Source organism: Rattus rattus, chromosome 2 (assembly GCF_011064425.1).
Source record: "Rattus rattus isolate New Zealand chromosome 2, Rrattus_CSIRO_v1, whole genome shotgun sequence".
In the NCBI taxonomy this organism is placed as follows: domain Eukaryota; kingdom Metazoa; phylum Chordata; class Mammalia; order Rodentia; family Muridae; genus Rattus; species Rattus rattus.
In genome coordinates this window covers 54,649,071-54,666,791 of record NC_046155.1, presented here as the reverse complement: position 1 = coordinate 54,666,791, position 17,721 = coordinate 54,649,071, and positions in this window count along the sequence as shown.

The following is a 17,721-nucleotide window of genomic DNA, read 5'->3' as shown; positions in this document are numbered from 1 at the left end:
AGAAATCACTGCTCACCTCATAAGCCCTTACTCCCCAGTAGTGCCCTCCAACCAAGTCTTTAACACATGGGCCCTAGAGGGCCATTTAAGACCACATCATTGAACCTGATCATTCAGCCTTCCCATCCACTTCCAAAACAGCTGTCAAAACATTCTACATATCCCTTCAGCTCATAAGTATTTCTCATGAAAGTGAGTGACAGTTCCCCAAGTCTCTCTTAGACCAATACACACACACACACACACACACACACACACACAGAGAGAGAGAGAGAGAGAGAGAGAGAGAGAGAGAAAGAGAGAGAAAGAGAGAGAGAACGAGCCACAATTGGTCAGCACTCATACTAGAACCCTGTTGCTGCAACTTTTGGTGTTAAACTATTTCTGACTTTGCATACTTGATATTTCAATTCATTTGTCATCTCTCAACTTAAAGTTTTCTCACAATGATGGCAAAATGTAGGGCTTGAGAAAGAAAGGGCACATTGGGTGTTGGGAAGAGGTGGCTTCCATCTGAAACAGAAGAGACAGAGGCTGCTGTCAGCTCTGCTCTGTCATTTCCTTGTCACTGAAGCCCAGAGAGCATAAACAGGCATTCTTGTGTCAGTGGAGAATGTCAGGTGGGCCATGGCTGCAAATGTGAGTGCATTTTAGTTTCAGCTGCTGGAGCACCGTCAACCTGAATAATGCATCTCTGGCTAGTATATGATGGCGTTGCTCTTTCTTGTTACTTGTCTGTTTTGCCTTTTCCTGTACCATATTTGACCTCAAATAAAACTCTTGTAGAATTTTCTGGGAAAGGGATTGAGGGTATTACTAGAGAAGGAAATGGCTCTGGTGTTAATTAAGAACAAACTGATTTGGTCCTGGCCATTCAAGTAGTCAACTCAGGTATATTGGGAAAAGGGGTTCTGGATGTGGAGGCTGACTACATTAACTGTTCTCTGTGAAACTTTAGTCAACTCATGATGATTACATTACTTTATGAATGCACTGTGCTTTCTGGTGACATAGTTACATGTCCTTTTTTTTCAGGAAAAATTATGAGTTTGAGGAAAATAATTAAAAGTGTGTTATTTTATAACAAGGAAGTGTGTAATAAATATTAGACTGAGGTGAACTCAGTTTCAATGAAAGCTGTCTCCAAGCACAGCTGTCAATTGCATCTGCCTCCTTGCCTGAGACTCTGATGTTGCACTGATCCAACCATCCCATTCTTGATACCCCCAAAATGACTGAGGCTGGTCCTCGGCAGGGGGGTGATTTTTAAACATCGGTATTTTTAGGAATGAGCTACCAGGGATCAGTGCCCATTTCAGTATCTTCCAACTAAATAGGTCAAAAAAATTTCCTGGACACCTATTAAAGAAGTGTCTGTCTTAGATCCACTGTGATCCACAACACAGCTTTACCCTTTCCTAATTGTGCCCAGAGCAGAACTCATGTACTAACAATTAACATCACTCATTGCCATCCAAGAATATGGTCAACAGGCATAACTTTTTCTACTCAGTGGTACTCACCAACTAATTAAAGAGAAGAATAGCCTCTCTGACCATCAAAATGAATTTTTGTGCAGCTCTCATATCCCTTGAGGCTGCTCTCTGCTTGACATTCAGCAATAACAGTGAACCACCTTGCAAGAACAGTGAGAGATTCTCCTGTGCTCTATGACTCCAGAGGAACTCTCTTCCCATTAGCAGGAAAGGGAGGGAAACACTCTAAAAAGTACAGTGTTTGGAACAGAGAACTCAATGAAGAACAGACAGAACTCAGGAGGCTTGCCTCACCCTGGCAAATGAAAGAAGCCATTTCTGTAAAGTTGTAAGTAGGGGTGAGCTCCCTGCACTGTGTCCCCTCACAAACTGCTTTCCTGCAGCCCTTTATGGACACCCTTGGTTGGAAGGGTCCAGTCCATTTGCACCATTGCCAATATGAAAGGAAATGAACCACTTGTCCCTACCTACACCCAAGTAAAGCTTCCAGGCGCTCTTTAGTAGTCAGAGGGAATTGTAACTCATGTATGGTTAGGAGGGGGAAAATAGAACCAGTGTATGAAGTTAGTATGATATTCAACCTATTCAACCAATTTTTGATCTTTACAGAATCCCTTGTTCCCCTTCAGATTCCGAATATTTCAGTGACATGGGCTACAGATTTGCCTTGTGACATGGCAGGGTTAAGTTACCCTCTCCAGGTACTTTGCTTTTCAGAATATGACCCTGGAGAAAGCCTGGTAACTCTTTCTGATGGAAAGATTCTCTTCTATGATGTCAGGATGTTGTGTCCTACAGCTCCTTGGAACATTAGTTTGCTTTTCACTACACTGAGAATGACAGGGAATCTGGTATTGTATGGTGTTCCCTGGAAGTACACGGCTTAGGAAGCTACCTGAGCATGAGCCAGTTCCTGTCATTGCTGTATGAACAAAACCCCCTGCATCAGCACTGTGGGGGCCTGACATCCCCCCGCCTTAATCCTCTGTCATATAAACTTGTCTCCCATGGTGATGAGGGCAAATTCTAATCCCAGCCTAGATGGCACCAAGAAATGTCATCGTACAGATATTAAGTGCCAAAATAGATTATTCATCTCAATTTGTAACAATCTCCCTAAGTGACTTCAGCTCCCACTGTCTGATCTCTCTGTCTATTACAGGAAAATGACACTTGTGTTTTAAATTCATGAACTCATGGTCACACGTAGAGCTCAGTGGTGAACATACATACTGTTCAATGCAGAAACACTCTGCAGACATGAGTGTCTCTCCATGGCAATAGCAAAGTCACCGAATAGAAAATTCTTTCATAGAAAAGGGAGAAATGTTGCCTTCAAAAAAAAATAAAAACAAACAAGCAAATAAACAAAATCGCCCAAAAAACAATAAACAGAACAAGATAAAGTCAGAGTGACAAGTCAACCCCCTTGCATTCGTTGGAGTCAACCCCCTTGCATTCACTGGAGTAGTCCTATTTTGGATTCACTACTAATTTCCTTTGAATCTTGTCCCCTAGGCTGGATGGACTCTTGCCCTTCCACTCCCCTGAGCATCCATCAACACATTAATGTCATCTGCAACCAAGCCTCTTCTCCTGTCTCCTTTAATCTGTCTCCTTGAAGCTACCTATCTCTGTTGAGGCATTAAACCACAATCCAGCTACAATGTTAACAGAAAATTAACTCTGATCCTGAATGTCCCCAGATCCTACTCACAAGGACCAGCTGTGATCCTTAAAAGTACTGGGTAAACCTCATTTTTAAACAGGCATTGGGGGGGGGGGGGAATCACTGCCTGACTCAGGAAGGTACCAGCCCTGTTTTATTCATGACGCTCCACCGCCATCTAGTGGGCAACTAAAGTATCATTCTGAAGTGCCCTGCGGCAGTGATTGTAGTATTTTTCCAAGTTGGCAACTTTCCAGGTCCAAGATCTCCAGGGAAAGATCTCAGAGCAGGCAGAAGATAATTGTTGATATGCCTGGTTGTGCAAACCTGTTATCTCACATCCTTGAGAAGCTGAGGTAGGGAGACCACAACTTCAAGGCTATCCTGGGCAAACTACCCTAGGCTTAAAATAAAACACAAAAAGAAGGGTAGGAATTCAGCACAGTTGCAGAACACTTGACGAACACACGTAAGCTGCTAGTGTGTGATCTTGAGGGTGGATTTATGCTTGCTAATTATTGTGTTAACTTTACACACTCAGCCACCATCATTGAGAACAATAAACAGTCTTCAGCATTTTGTGTATCACTTATTCATTTACTGAGTCCATCTTTTCCTCTAAGCTATTTTATGTGTTTGCCATAGTATCTGATGGCTTTCTTCCAGCTAAGACACCTGGGACATCCACAGCTCTGCCCTCTCCTGGTCTCACATGCAGTGTCCTGTGTCTAATGGGTCTGCTCTCTCCTCGTCTCACCTGAAGTTTCTTGCTTCTGCATATTTTCCCTCTATTGCTTTTGCATTTGTTCTTCTATACTGTTTTTATAAGCTGCATGTTGCATATCAAAGGACATATGAGGCAGGAGAATCTAAAGGTAGTTCCACCCCTCAGAAAGCACATGCCTTTTAAACTATTGTGAGCAGCTGTGCTGAAGGGCTCTCTTCTTTACAGAACCAGGCTTAAGTAGCTCCACGTCCATGGTGGCTTGAATGGGAGGTAGGAGTCTTCCATCTGGCCATGGGTTAGGACACAAGAAAAACAGCCAAACTTTACTTTTTGCTTTCACTCCTTTCTCTCTCACTTCCCAATATTATAAACCAGCTTGGAAGCTGCACAGGGAAATCTGAGGCCCTCAGCCAGCAGCAACTTGTCTGATAGCGAATTTGTCAGACTGAGGAGTGCAAGTGTGAACTGAGTGTGTGCCTGTGCAACCTACAGGGAGGGCCCTGGGAACCCCTCCGGTGTCTAGGGAATACCTCCTCATCTAAACACAATCAAATTCATGTGAAACACCCCACACACATACATACACATATAAAATGACCATGCTTTACTCAATGGGGTCAGCTCATAGCAAGACACTTCCGCTAACTTAAAAGAACCTACTGAAAACTTGGTATAGCGGTTCACACCTTTAATCATAGCACTTAAGAGAAGGCATGTGGATCTCTTGAGTATGAGGCAAGTCTTATCTACATAATTACTTTCAGAACAGTCGGGGCTAGAGTGAGACCTTGCTCTGGAAAAGAAAATGCCCTGAAGCTCTATTATATACAACATGGGGTCAAGATAGCCTTCAAGAGTGACTTTCATGGGTTGAAAGACTAGGGAATTGCACTTGAAAAGCCGACGTTGGGCTACGTGTGACATGGGTCATAGCCTCTGTGGATACTCCAAATATTAAAGTACAGTGCCACCTCTTGAGCAAGGGGATGAATTTAATCAGACCTGTAATTTCTATTGCCTATGTGTCTACTTATTCAATATGGGAAAGGGTTTGCCCAACTTGAACTTTGGAAGAACTTAAGAGTAGAGCTGTTGCCTCACAAGTGGTAAACCTCGGTTCTAACCTCAGCATTGTGTGACATAATCAAATATATAGAGATAAGTAAGGTCTAGTGTTAGTCTCCTGATTTTCTTGTGGCTTTGGGAAACACTATTAAAGTAGAAGAATGGGGCCACCAAACTGTATCAGTGAGTCAAGGAGCTGGCTACCAGGCCTGATGACTTGTGTTCAATATCCTAAACTCACATAATAGAAGGAACAAAGTAACTACTGTAAGCTGTCCTCTGTCCTCCACATACAGGGTATGGTGAACACACACATGCATACACACAAACACAACAAATAGCCAACTAACCCAGAGAATGCTGGTACCACAGTGTCCATGTTCTCCTTTCTCCAAAACCTCCAGCTCCACTTGCCAGTCCACTCTACTCAGGCCAGTATTGCATGACGTGCAGAGCAGGTCCAGAAAGTCCCGAATCTTGCGCCTCGTACTGTTGTAGGCATCGATATAGCTGGCTCTCATCTGTCAAGCAGTACTGCCTTCTAGAATGTTCCAAGTCAGCCTATGAAGCAAGCACAGGAGAATCCCTAATCTAGGATCCAGAACGTCTCAGAATCTAAAGTGTCTTGAAGAACCTTCAGATTTCAGCTTATTTCCCACCTTCAACTTTTCAGATTAAGACTGTCCTGTGAGCAAATCCATGCCAATAATCCCCAAGTACAGGAAATGCCGAAGTGTGAGACACTTCTGGTCCTAATGATTTTGGATAAAAAAAAAAATTCACGGGCTGGAGAGACTGCTCAGTGGTTAGAGCGCCGATCACTATTCCAGAGGTCCTGAGTTCAAATCCCAGAAACCACATGGTGGCTCACAACCATCTGTGACGGGCTCTGATGCCCTCTTCCGGTGTGTCTGAAGACAGCAGCAGTGTACCCACATACATATAAATAAACAAACAAACAAATAAATAAATCTTTAAAAAAATCCGCCCACTGTTGTTCTCGAGCTGTTTCACACCAGGCTTTCTTGTGTAAAAGCACAAAGAGGCCTGTCTCTCTCACGTACATACAACCATTTAAAAGAAACAGAATGGGCTATGATGGTGATGACCTGTCGTCTCCCTGGGCAGGCTGACGCACAGGAGTGCACATGTATGTCCATGTTTCATCCAGTGGATGAAATATTAGTGATGAAACTTAGTAGACTCCGATTCTGATGAGTAACAAGGCATTCTGGTTATTACTGCATTCTTGGAGATAATGTCTTTCAAACCCCCAATTTTTTCTTTTTTTGCAGTGACAAGGAATCCAGTAGAATTTTTTTTCTTACACAAAAGTGAAGGAAGAAGGCTACAGAAAGTAATTCCCACTGTCACCAGGGGACATCAGATGAATGGATTTTAGTCCCGACTGCAACACATGGTTTGAATCGACAGTGTTCCCTAGAGGCTCGTGTACAGAGCACTTGTTCTCTAGTTGGTGGTGCTATTTGGGAAGGCTGTGTAAACTTTTCAAAGACTAGCTTTCCTGATAGAAGTCGGTAATGAGGAGTGGTCTTTACGGCTTCAGATCTGGTTCTGGCTATTCTGTCTTTTCTGGTCAGTCATGACACCAGCAGTCACTTTCACATACCACACTGCCACCACCTGAGCTATGCCACTATGCCTGCTCCAATGTGCTGGACTGAAGATCTCTGGACTGAGCCAAAATAAACCTCTTCCCTGTTGTTTTTTTTTTTTTTTCTATCAGGTGTTGTGTCACAGGACCAGGAAAAAAGCTAAGGACCTGGCATGATGTGTCAATGGGCTATCTGGCTAATTTTGTGTCAACTTGAAACAAGCTAAAGTCTTCTGAGATCAGGAAGTCTCAAGTGAGAGAATGCCTCCAGGAGATCAGGATGAAGGCAAACCTGCAGGCTATTTTCCTTTTCTTTTTCTTTTTTTCCTCCATCTTTATTAACTTGGGTAGTTATTATATATATATTGATTGTTATTCCCTTTCCCGATTTCCGGGCCAACATCCCCCTAACCCATCCCCCTCCCCTTCTCTATGGTTGTTCCCCTCCCCATCCTCCCCCCATTACTGCCCTCCCCCGAACAATCACCTTCACTGGGGGCTCAGTCTTGGCAGGAACAAGGGCTTCCCTTTCCACTGGTGCTCTTACTAGGATATTCATTGTTACCTATGCGATTGGAGCCCAGGGACTAAGCCACTACCCAAAGGCTATTTTCTTAATTATCAATTGATGAGGAGGGCCTAATACATTGTAGGTGGTGCCAGCCCTAGGCTGGTGGTCTTGGGTTCTATAAGAAAACAGGCTGAGGGTGGCTGGAGAGATGGCTCAGTGGTTAAGAGCACAGACTGTTCTTCCAGAGGTCCTGAGTTCAGATCCCAGTAACCCCATGGTGGCTCACAACCATCTATAATGGGATCTGAGTCCTTCTTCTGGGTTAAGGAAAGAGCACTCATACACATAAAATATATAAATAAAACTTTAAAAAGAAAAGAGGAAGAAAAAGCAGTGGGCTCTGTATTTGCTACTACCTCCAAATTCTTTCCCAGTTTGAATCCCTGCCTTGGCTTCCCTCGATGGACTGTGACTCAAGATATTTAAGAATAATACTCTTCTCCTAAGTTGCTTTAGGTCATGGTGCTTCATCACAGCATAGACACCCAAACTAAAACAGCATGTAAACATGCTTGCTGCCAGGCCTGATGACAAAAGCTCAAAGTCAGGGGCACACATACTCAAGAGAGAATCGACTTCAACAGCCGTCCTTAGTCCTTCACACATGTGCTGTGACACACAGGTGCCTACAGACTCACATAATGACTATAAAATTGAGAAAAGAAAGTAACTAGTCCAAGTCATGTCTTCATTTTTAGATACTCGTGTGTTTAATAACTGAAGATTTTTCTTCAGTTTCTATGTGAAAATGTTCTTCAGTCTTAGATATGACAGTCTGAAGGTCTGAAGGCAGCAAAAGGAACCTGCACAAATGTATCGACAGGTCAGCTCAAGAAGCATACTGGTACTGACTGGAGTAGGTATGTGTGCGTGAATGCTGGCACACCCATGGCACAGCACGAGTGGAGAGGTCAGATATCAACATTCTGAAGTCAGTTCTTTGTCACAGTGGAATTTGCTGATGGAATTCAGGAGGTCAAATTTGGGTGGCACACACCTTGACCTGCTGTACCATTTCGCCAGTCCTACTTCAAATGGTCCATAGTTAAATTGGTAAAGGTAGGTGGAGTCACCACTGTGTCATTGAACTTCAAATTCTCACAGAACTTTTACAGATTCACTCACGGAAAAGTGCATGCATTTCCATAATGTGCAGTTTACTGTGGATTGCTATAAGGAGGAAAAAATTTTTAAATAAGCAAAACAAAATTACTTCCCTACCCACTTGTAAAAGCTTTCAATATATCTGCATTATATTCTCTGCTTAGATTTGGTTTCATTTACTAACATTTCTATTACCACCCTAAAAATTCTAACTAACCTCTAAAGGGACCCCACTATATATACTATGTATGAACACCTCACCTGAGAATATTCATTAATAATGCAGATTTTGATTAGTTCTGAACCCCATTGGATTATTTGGTTTGATGGCATCTAATTTCTTGACATCTTATATACCTGACACTATTAATGATACTCTGCTATGGTTCCACACAGGAGATTAGCATAACTGTCTCCTGGGACGTTTCATCCAGCTGCAGATGGAAAAAGATGCAGAGAACCATAGTCCAACATCAGGCAGAGCTCAAGAAGTCTTGTAGAAGTCAGGAGTAAACTTGAAGAAGCTGGAGGTGTCAAGTAAACTACAAGAACAACAGCCTTGATCCATTGAGGCTAACTGAGACTACCACCAACGAAAGCACATGTACAGGCTAGACCTGTACATTGTATCAAATGTGCAGATTGTCCTCATGTGGGTCTCCTAACAATTAGAACACGTATGTCTCTGACTCTGTTGCATGCTATTACATCCCCTTCCTCTTGCTGGACTGCCTGGTTAGGCCTCAGTGGAAGAGGATGCATTTAGTCATGCTTGGACCTGACTTTAAAGAGCAGGCTGATATCCAAGGGTGGCTTTGCCTTATTTAAGGAGAAGAGGAGGTTATGAGGGGAGGAATTTGTGAGGGTGGGACTGGGAGGAGAAAGGGGGGCTGTGACCAGGATGTAAAGTGGGAATAAATAAATAAATTAATCAATCAATTACTTAATTAAAATAGAGATTCTGGGGGCTCAGGAGATGGTTCAGGTATCAAGTGCACTTGTGGCTTTTCCAGAGATTCCAGCACCTGCACTGCGTGGTACCAAACCACCAGAGTTCCCTTCTGATCTCTATGGATACACACACATGTGCACTCCCACACATTTCTCTCTCTCTCTCTCTCTCTCTCTCTCTCTCTCTCTCTCTCTCTCTCTCTCTCTCTCTCCCTCCCTCCCTCCCTCTCTCTCCTCCATCCCTCCCTCCCTCTCCCTCTCTCTCTCTCTCTCTCTCTCTCTCTCTCTCTCTCTCTCTCTCACACACACACACACTGAATGACATTGAGTTTAAGAATGCTGGTTACTCTTCCAGAGGACCCAGGATCTATTTCCCAGAACCCACATGGCAGTTCACACTTGTGTAACACCAGTTCAAAGGCTTCCAAATGTGAACTATTTATCTTATCTTAATAACTGAATTGTAGTTTTTATATAACAGATGACGGACAGGGTCCAACTGGCTCACCATTTAATTGATTATAGACTTGAGTGTATTTCTAGAAATAAAAGATATACATGCAGCCAAAACACCAAAGAACGTAACATAAAAATAAATTTAAAAAATGTATACATTCTGAGGACCACTTTGCTAGGTGACTCTCCTAAGATATGCCTAGGAATCAGAAATTTGAAACCTTTCATTTGTCTGCTTTTTCAGACAGGGTCTTGATGTATATGCTAAGAGGGCCTCAAATTGTCATCCTGTCCCAGCCTCAGGAGTCTTGGATTATAGGTGTGCACACTATCACCCTCATGATAAATTTAATTTATCAAATAGATCAGCGCATACTTCATTTTGTCAGTGTATAGCTGTCAAATATTGTTCCAAATACTTAGCTCATAAACAAGAATCACAAAAATTCTAATAGGTATCTCTCTCTTCATACACTGTTTTCTGGGGATGACAAAGTAAGCCTGCCTCCTTGTTAAAAAGCAATGATTTTAGCAAGCAGGCAACTCAGGTGTCACTATTGCTCTAAGGAACCCACTATCCTACTGTAATCTGAGAATCACAGGGAACACTGGCAGATATTCAAAGCTAAGCTAGATATTTTAAAAGGGTTCGTTAAGAGACTCTAATAACTGGGTTAGAGCAAAGGACTGGCTGGACCTTTGTATCCCAGATCAATAGTCATGAGGATCACTTTCTGTCTTTTCTTTTCTTTTTTTTTTTTTCCGGAGCTGGGGACTTGTCTTTTATCATGACAGAACTAATGCTCCCAGTCTCAAGAATGCTTTCTGGGTTGGATGCAGTAAGAAAGGCTGCAAATTCTAATGCTCCAGAAGCTCAGGCGGAATATTACGTTTTCAAGCTCAGCCTAACTACATAGCAGGTGTTGGGGGTGACACAGGGAGAGCTTGTTTTCAGAGTGAAAAAAAATAGATTTAAATGAGCTGGGACCATCAATGCCACCTGTAATTAGCATTGGAAAAAAATGCCTTTTAGACATTTGAAAACAGTTTAGTCAAGGAATCCCACTACACACAATTGTGACTGAAACCAGAACCCACTGACATCACTCACTCAAGATAAACCAGACCTAGTCCTAGAGCCCCTGACACTCACTGGACAGTATATAAGCAGAGACCAAGATATGCTCTGCTCTACATGTCCTGAGAGATGCCACTTTGATCTGCTAGAAAACTGCAGTCTCCCTCAGGATCCTGACCCTTGAATCAAAAGACTTCTACAAGAGTCTGGACCTGACCTTCAGCTACAATAAATCACACAGGCTTGGGGAGATGGGCTTAGGACTGCAGTTAAGAATGTAGGGTGTGAACCTTGAGTAAAGACCCTCAGCATAATAAAATAAACTTTTACTACTAACTATGCGAATCTACCTTCTTGCTCACAACACCATTTAAACCTATTTTACCCATTTTAAAGAAAACTTTAAAGGAGGTCATAAAAGCACTTAGTAGAAGAAATAAAACTAAAGACCCTGCTACCAGAACAAAATGTGAATGGTAATTTCGGGAGTAAATTTGAGGCCACGCAGGATCACATTGTTAACCCCTTGCTCAGAAAAAAAAAAAAAGAATTCTGAGAGTTCACTACAGCCGTTACTGCCAACATCCCAGGTCCACTTGTGACCTCCCTAGTACCAAATCTCCCTCGCGTCCTCTCTATGCCAGCTCACCTCACTATACTTAATTATTCCTGACCTGCAGCCCCTGTGATCCCGCCAGAGACAGTTGCAAACTGACCACATAGAACAGACGCCACTCGTCAAAGCGCGGGCCTCCATCAGCTCAGGAGGTAACCTCAAGGCGCATGTGCTGCCAGAAACAGACACATACCGATGGCGTCATGTCTATGGCGTCAGTGAGGCGCCATATCTGAAATCTGGTCGCAAATTCATTGATGCTGGCTGGAGCAAATCGATGTACTGTGAGTACCGTGTTTCTTGGGCATATTGGATTTTTCCGGTGGAAATTCAAACAAGAAAGCCACTGAACAAAGCAAAGAAAGGGAAAAAAGATTAGTGAGGCCTGGAAAAGAAACTGTTAGAGCACTCCAGAAGCTGGGCCAATAATGAAGGGTAAATGAGATGAGAGACGTGGAACGGGGCCCGGGGTGAGAGTACAGAGGGCCAGGAATTGAAAGCTGATTTATGAAATGAATCTGAGGTACCTGTCTCAACAGTCCCAAGGCAACTTCCAAGGAATTGACTTAGTACACAAAAGAAGTAAAGAATCAATATATGTAGGGAATGGCAGCCTGTGCCCACCCGAAACCAGGTCTTGATGTTGCTTCTGTACCCTGATCACTACTCAGCCCATTTCGTAAGTGAATGTTACAATTTCCATTTGAATGTTTCAGCTATGCTTTGTCAGTTGGGAAGAACCTTCTCCTCATAAAGGCAACATATTCTTGAAATCTGAATGTTTTTTTTTTAATTGGATATTTTTTATTTACATTTCAAATGTTATCCCCTTTCCCGGTTAAACCCCATGACTCATCCCCACTCACCTTACTTATATGAAGGTGCTCCCCAACCCACCCATCCACCTCCTCCCACTTCCCCACCTTGACATTCCCCTGCACTGGGGCATCGAGCTTTGGCAGTACCAAGGGCTTCTCCTCCCATTGATGCCCAACAAGGCCATCCTCTGCTACATATGCAGCTGGAGCCATGGGTCTGTTGATGTGTAGTCGTCTGGGTAGTGGTTTAGTCCCTGGGAGCTCTGGTTGGTTGGTATTATTGTTCTTATGGGGTTGCACACTCATTCAGCTCCTTTAACTCCTCTAATGGGGTCCCCATTTTCAGTTCAATGGTTAGCTGCTAGCATTCGCCTCTGTATTTGTCATGTTCTGGGAGAGCCTCTCAGGACACAGCTGTATCAGGCTCCTGTCAACATGCACGTCTCGGCATCAGCAATATTGTCTGGTTTTTGTAGCTGTATGTTTATGCCTGGGGAGGTGGGGCAGTCTCTGGATGGCCTTTTCTCCAGTCTGTGCTCCAAACTTTGTCTCCATTTCCTCCTATGAATATTTTTGTTCCTCCTTCTAAGAAGGACTGAAACATCCTCACTTTTGTTATTCTTCTTCTTGAGCTTCTTGTGGTCTGTGGATTGTATCTTGGAAAAGGCCAGTTCACCTTTAACTTTACTTCCCCATGAATTAGAGATGACAAAGGTATTTAAAAGAACCAAATTGTCCCATTATCAGTGATGGGTTGTTCAGCCATCTGTGCCTTAAACTACCTCAAAGATTGCATTCTGGATTGGACTTCCTTACTTTAGCACTGAGAAGGAAGTTATCAGTCACTATTGATACATTATCCCAAAGCTGGCAGTTAACCTCAGACTTATCCTTATTATTTGGATAGTGTGAAAAGAACCCAGAAAATGGCCCAGAGAAGAGGTCAGACCTCAGGAAAGAGGGTTGCATCAAATGAAGGCCAATTGAGATACCAGTGCTCAGTGAGGAATAAAATGTGCTATTCCAACTCCAGAGGGAGTGAAACTGTAGTGTTTTCAAGACTGGATGTAACTGTGAAGTATTTTCATCCAGTCTTACATTGTTGTGTCTGTTGCTGAGAGTGAGTAGCTCCCAAGATACACTTCATACTTTTTGGCTACAAGTGGGGTTGGGGCAGACCTCTCCAAGAGTAGTCACAGAGAGTCCACAGGGCTGAAAATCAAGGAAAGAGGACGATGTTGCTCATTGTCATAATTCCTTTTCAAAAGGCATGACTTTCCTGGAAATCCTAGGCACTTTTCTCTAGTGCTGGAGTGGCTCATTTCCCTAGCAACCCCAACTCTCTTCCCCTTTAAGCTGGTCATGACTGATTAGATAACTTCTATCATCCATGTCTCAGGCTTCCTTCCCACAAGGATTAGAGAAGTACTGAATATAATAGCTTTGGATCCTCAGTAGAGGAACCTCAAAGAAGCAGGACATGAAGTCAGTGTTTGACCTGGCTGCAGTGTGGGACACTGTCACAAGTACCATACGTTTCTTTTACATCTTGGCAGTTGTGTGTAGCAAACACTTGGCAGAAGAGATTTGTGAACCTCAGTATATAGGGAGATGAATCATCAGAGATAGTGACTCTGGAACAGGGTATGAGGGCCCTGGTGTCGAAGAGCAGAACTGGGGACTATATCATCATGTCTCTGAGCAGGAGCTGGGAAGCTAGCAGGGTGGGGCCTTTATGCTGGCTTTCCTGAAGCAGCATACTGGACTGGAGCCAACAAGACTGTGAGAGTCATGTGCAGTACAAGGCTGTGGTCTCAGAATTTTTTACTTGTCAGAAGCCAATGCAGAAGAAAAAAAAATCCAAAGGCCTCTGCCAAACAGAGGAGAAACACGAAACTCTTTGAAATTAAACCAGAGCAACGGAGGTATGCCCGTCTTTCCTAAAGGTCTTGCCATCCACCATTGCCTAGTCTTCCTGATCAGGCAGGGAGTGACTGGACATCCCTGCCCACTTAGTTTCAGGGGCATCTCTGCCTCCTGCCACAAAGAGGTAGCCTTGCCCTACCAATGTCTTTGTGCCTGGCCTTGGCCTCTAAAAACCAGGCATTGGTGGGACTAAGAACTTCAATCACCTAACATCTGTCCTAGCCTTTAAAATTAGTGAATCTGTTACCCAGGGCAACATCCCCCCTTTCTTATCTTGGAACTACATAGCTTTATATCATTTTATTTATTTACAATCCAAATGTTGACCCACTTCCCAGTCCCCCTGTTCTTCACTCCATTTCCCTCTCCTTTACCTATGAGGGGGTACTCCCCAACCACACACCTACTCACCCACCAACTCCCACCTAATCCACATCCACATCCCTCTTCCCTGGGGCATCAAGTCTCTACCAGATTGGGTTCATCCTCTCCCACTTAGGCCAGACAAAGCAATCCTTTGCGACATATGTTTCTAGAGACATGGAGCAGCCCATGTATGCTGTTTGGTTGGTGGTTTAGCTTCTGGAGGCTCTCAGGGATCCAGGTTAGTTGATACTGTTGGTCTTCCATGGGGTTGCCATCCCCTTCAGCTTCTTTTTTTTTTCTTTTTTTCGGGGCTGGGAATTGAACCCAGGACCTTGCGCTTCCTAGGCAAGCGCTCTACCACTGAGCCAAATCCCCAATCCCTCCTTCAGCTTCTTAAATCCTTCCCCTAACTCTTCCATAGGGGTCCCTGATCTCTGTCTAATGGTTGACTGTTAGTATCGGTCTCAGTCATCTGCTGGTAGAACCTCTTAGAGGGCAGCCATGCTAGGTTCCTGTCTGCAAGTACAACATGGCATCAGTAATAGTGTCAGGTTTGGTGACAGCCAGGGGGATGGATCCCAAGTTGGGCCAGTCTTTGGATGTCCTTTCTTTCAATCTCTGCTCCTTTTTTATCCCTGCCTTTCTTTTAGACAGGAACAATTCTGGGGTCAAAATTTGAAGGTACTTTGGTGACACATCTCTCCACTGGGGGCACTGTCTATTGACTGGAGGTGGTCCCTTCAGGTTCCATCACCCTACTGTTGGGCATTTTGGATAAAGTCATCCTCACTGAGTCCTGGGAGCCTCTCACATTCCAAGAATCTGGGACATTCTAGAGGACTGCCCCTCTCCACCTTGCAGCTGCATATTTCCATTCATTCTCCTGGCCTTCTGGGATTCCATACCTGAAGAAACCTGCCTCCCCTTTCTTCTTGCCCTCACTTCTCTCAGCCAGGTCCCTCCCTTCTTCTGCCTCCCATAAATATTTTGTTTCCCTTGCTAAGTCAACTGAAGCATTCTCACTTGGGCCTTCATTCTTGTTCAACTTCTTATAGTCTGTGAATTTGATCATGAGTATTCTGTACTTTTTTGGCTTATATCCACTATCAAGGAGTACATACCATGCATGTCCTTTTAAGACTGGGTTACCTCACTCAGGATGATATTTCTAGTTCCGTCCATTTGCCTGCAAAATTCGTAACATCCACCTTTTTAATAGCTGAATGGTATTTCATTATGTAAATGAACCACAATTTCTTATCCATTCTTTGGTTGAGGGACATTTAAGTCATTTCACGCTTTTGGCTATTATGAATTAGACTGCTATGAACATAGTGGAGCATGTGTCCTTATGGTTTGGTGGAACATCTTTTGAGTATATACCCAGGAGCTATATAGCTGGTTCTTCAGGTAGAATTATTGCCAATTTTCTAATGAGGTACCCGATTGATTTCTAGAGTGGTTGTACTGGTTTGCAACCCCATTACCAATGGAGGAGTGTTCCTCTTTCTCCACATCCTCGACAGTGTGTGCTGTCACTTCAGTTTTTTATCTTAGGCATTTTGATTGGTTTAAGGTGGGCTCTCAGGGTCATTTTGATTTGCATTTCACTGATGGCTAAGGATGCTGACAAGTCTTCAAGTGCTTCTCAGCCATGTCATGAGGTCCTATTTGTCAATTGTTGATCTTAGAGAATGAGCTAATGCTGTTCTTTTCAGGAAAATTTCCCCTATGCCAATGCATTTTGAGGATATTTCCCACTTTCTTTCTATTAGATTCAATTTATTTGGTTTTATGTTGAGTTCCTTGATCCACCTGAGCTTTGGATAAGGTGACGAATTTGGATCAATTTGAATTCTTCTATAAGCAAACCATCAGATAGAACAGCAACATTTGTTGAAGATACTGTCTTTTTCCCCCCTCTGTGTGGTTTTGGCTTCTTTTTCAAAGACAAAGTGTCCATACGTGTGTGGGTTTATTTCTAGGGCTTCAATTCTCTTCCATTGATTGATTAATCTGATTCTGCACAAATATCATGTGTTTTTTATCACTATTTCTCTGTAGTACTGCTTGAGGTCAGGAAGGGGGGTTTCCCCAAATGTTCTTTTACTGTTGAGAATACTTTTCCCTATCCTGGGTTTTTTGTTTTTCCATATGAAGTTGAGGGTTGATCTTTCTATGTCTGTGAAGAATTGTCTTGAATTTTTGATAGAGATTGCATTAAAGAGGTAAGATGGCCGTTTTTACTATGTTAATCCTGCCAATTCATAAGCATGGAATAGTCTTCCATCTTTTGAGGTCTTCTTCAATTGATTTCTTAATGAAGTTTCCAGGAGGTTCTGTCTGAGAAGAAGATATTCTTTTTTTTTTTTTTTTGGAGTGAAATATTCTGTACATATCTGGTAAATCCATTTGGATCATAACCTCTTTTAGTTTCACTGTGTCCATGTTTAGTTCTGTTTCAATGACCTGTCGTTTGGTGAGAGTGGGGTATTGAAGCTCCCCACTATTATCATGTGAGGTTCAATGCTTGTTCCTGTAGTTCCTGATTTCTTTCCAAGGTTTTCCATCTCCAGAGTTGCCTCTATTTGTGATTTATTTATTGTTTCTATATCTTTTTTTTTAAGGTTTTGGACCATTTTGTTCAAGTCCTTCACCTGTTTGGTTGTATTTTTTTGTATTTCTTTAAGGAATTCATTTGTTTCCTCCTTAAGGAATTCTGTTTGCCTATGTTTTCCTGTATTTCTTTAAGTGAGTTCTTTATATCTTCCTTAAACACATCTATCATCTCCATGGCATGGGATTTTAGGTCAGTATCTTGGTCTTCAGGTGTGTTAGAGTAGCCAGGGTTTGCTGTGGTAGAAGAACTAGTATGTGATGGTGCCAAAGTACAGTGGCTCCTGTTGCTTCTGTTCTTGCCTTTTTACATGTGGTTATCACCAGTGTGTGTTTTGGATTTTCCTGACACTGTTTGTATTCTGATGTTAATTCTACTTCCCGAAGATGGCTTTCCCCACTAAAAGCAGTCAGTAATATATTCAGGGGATCTCATGTGAATCTTCTCCCCATTTTGACTGGTTTGTAAAGGCTAGAGCCTGTGATTGGGCTGTAGAAGGCAAAAGGACTGGAAGAGAGAAGTGGGGGAGAGAAGAGGATGACAGGGGAAGCAGAGAGGATGATAGACAAGGAAGAAGGGGGTCTTGTGGCTGGGAAATGTTAGTGTAGTGTTAGATCTACCCAATCTAGGCATATAACTTACAATT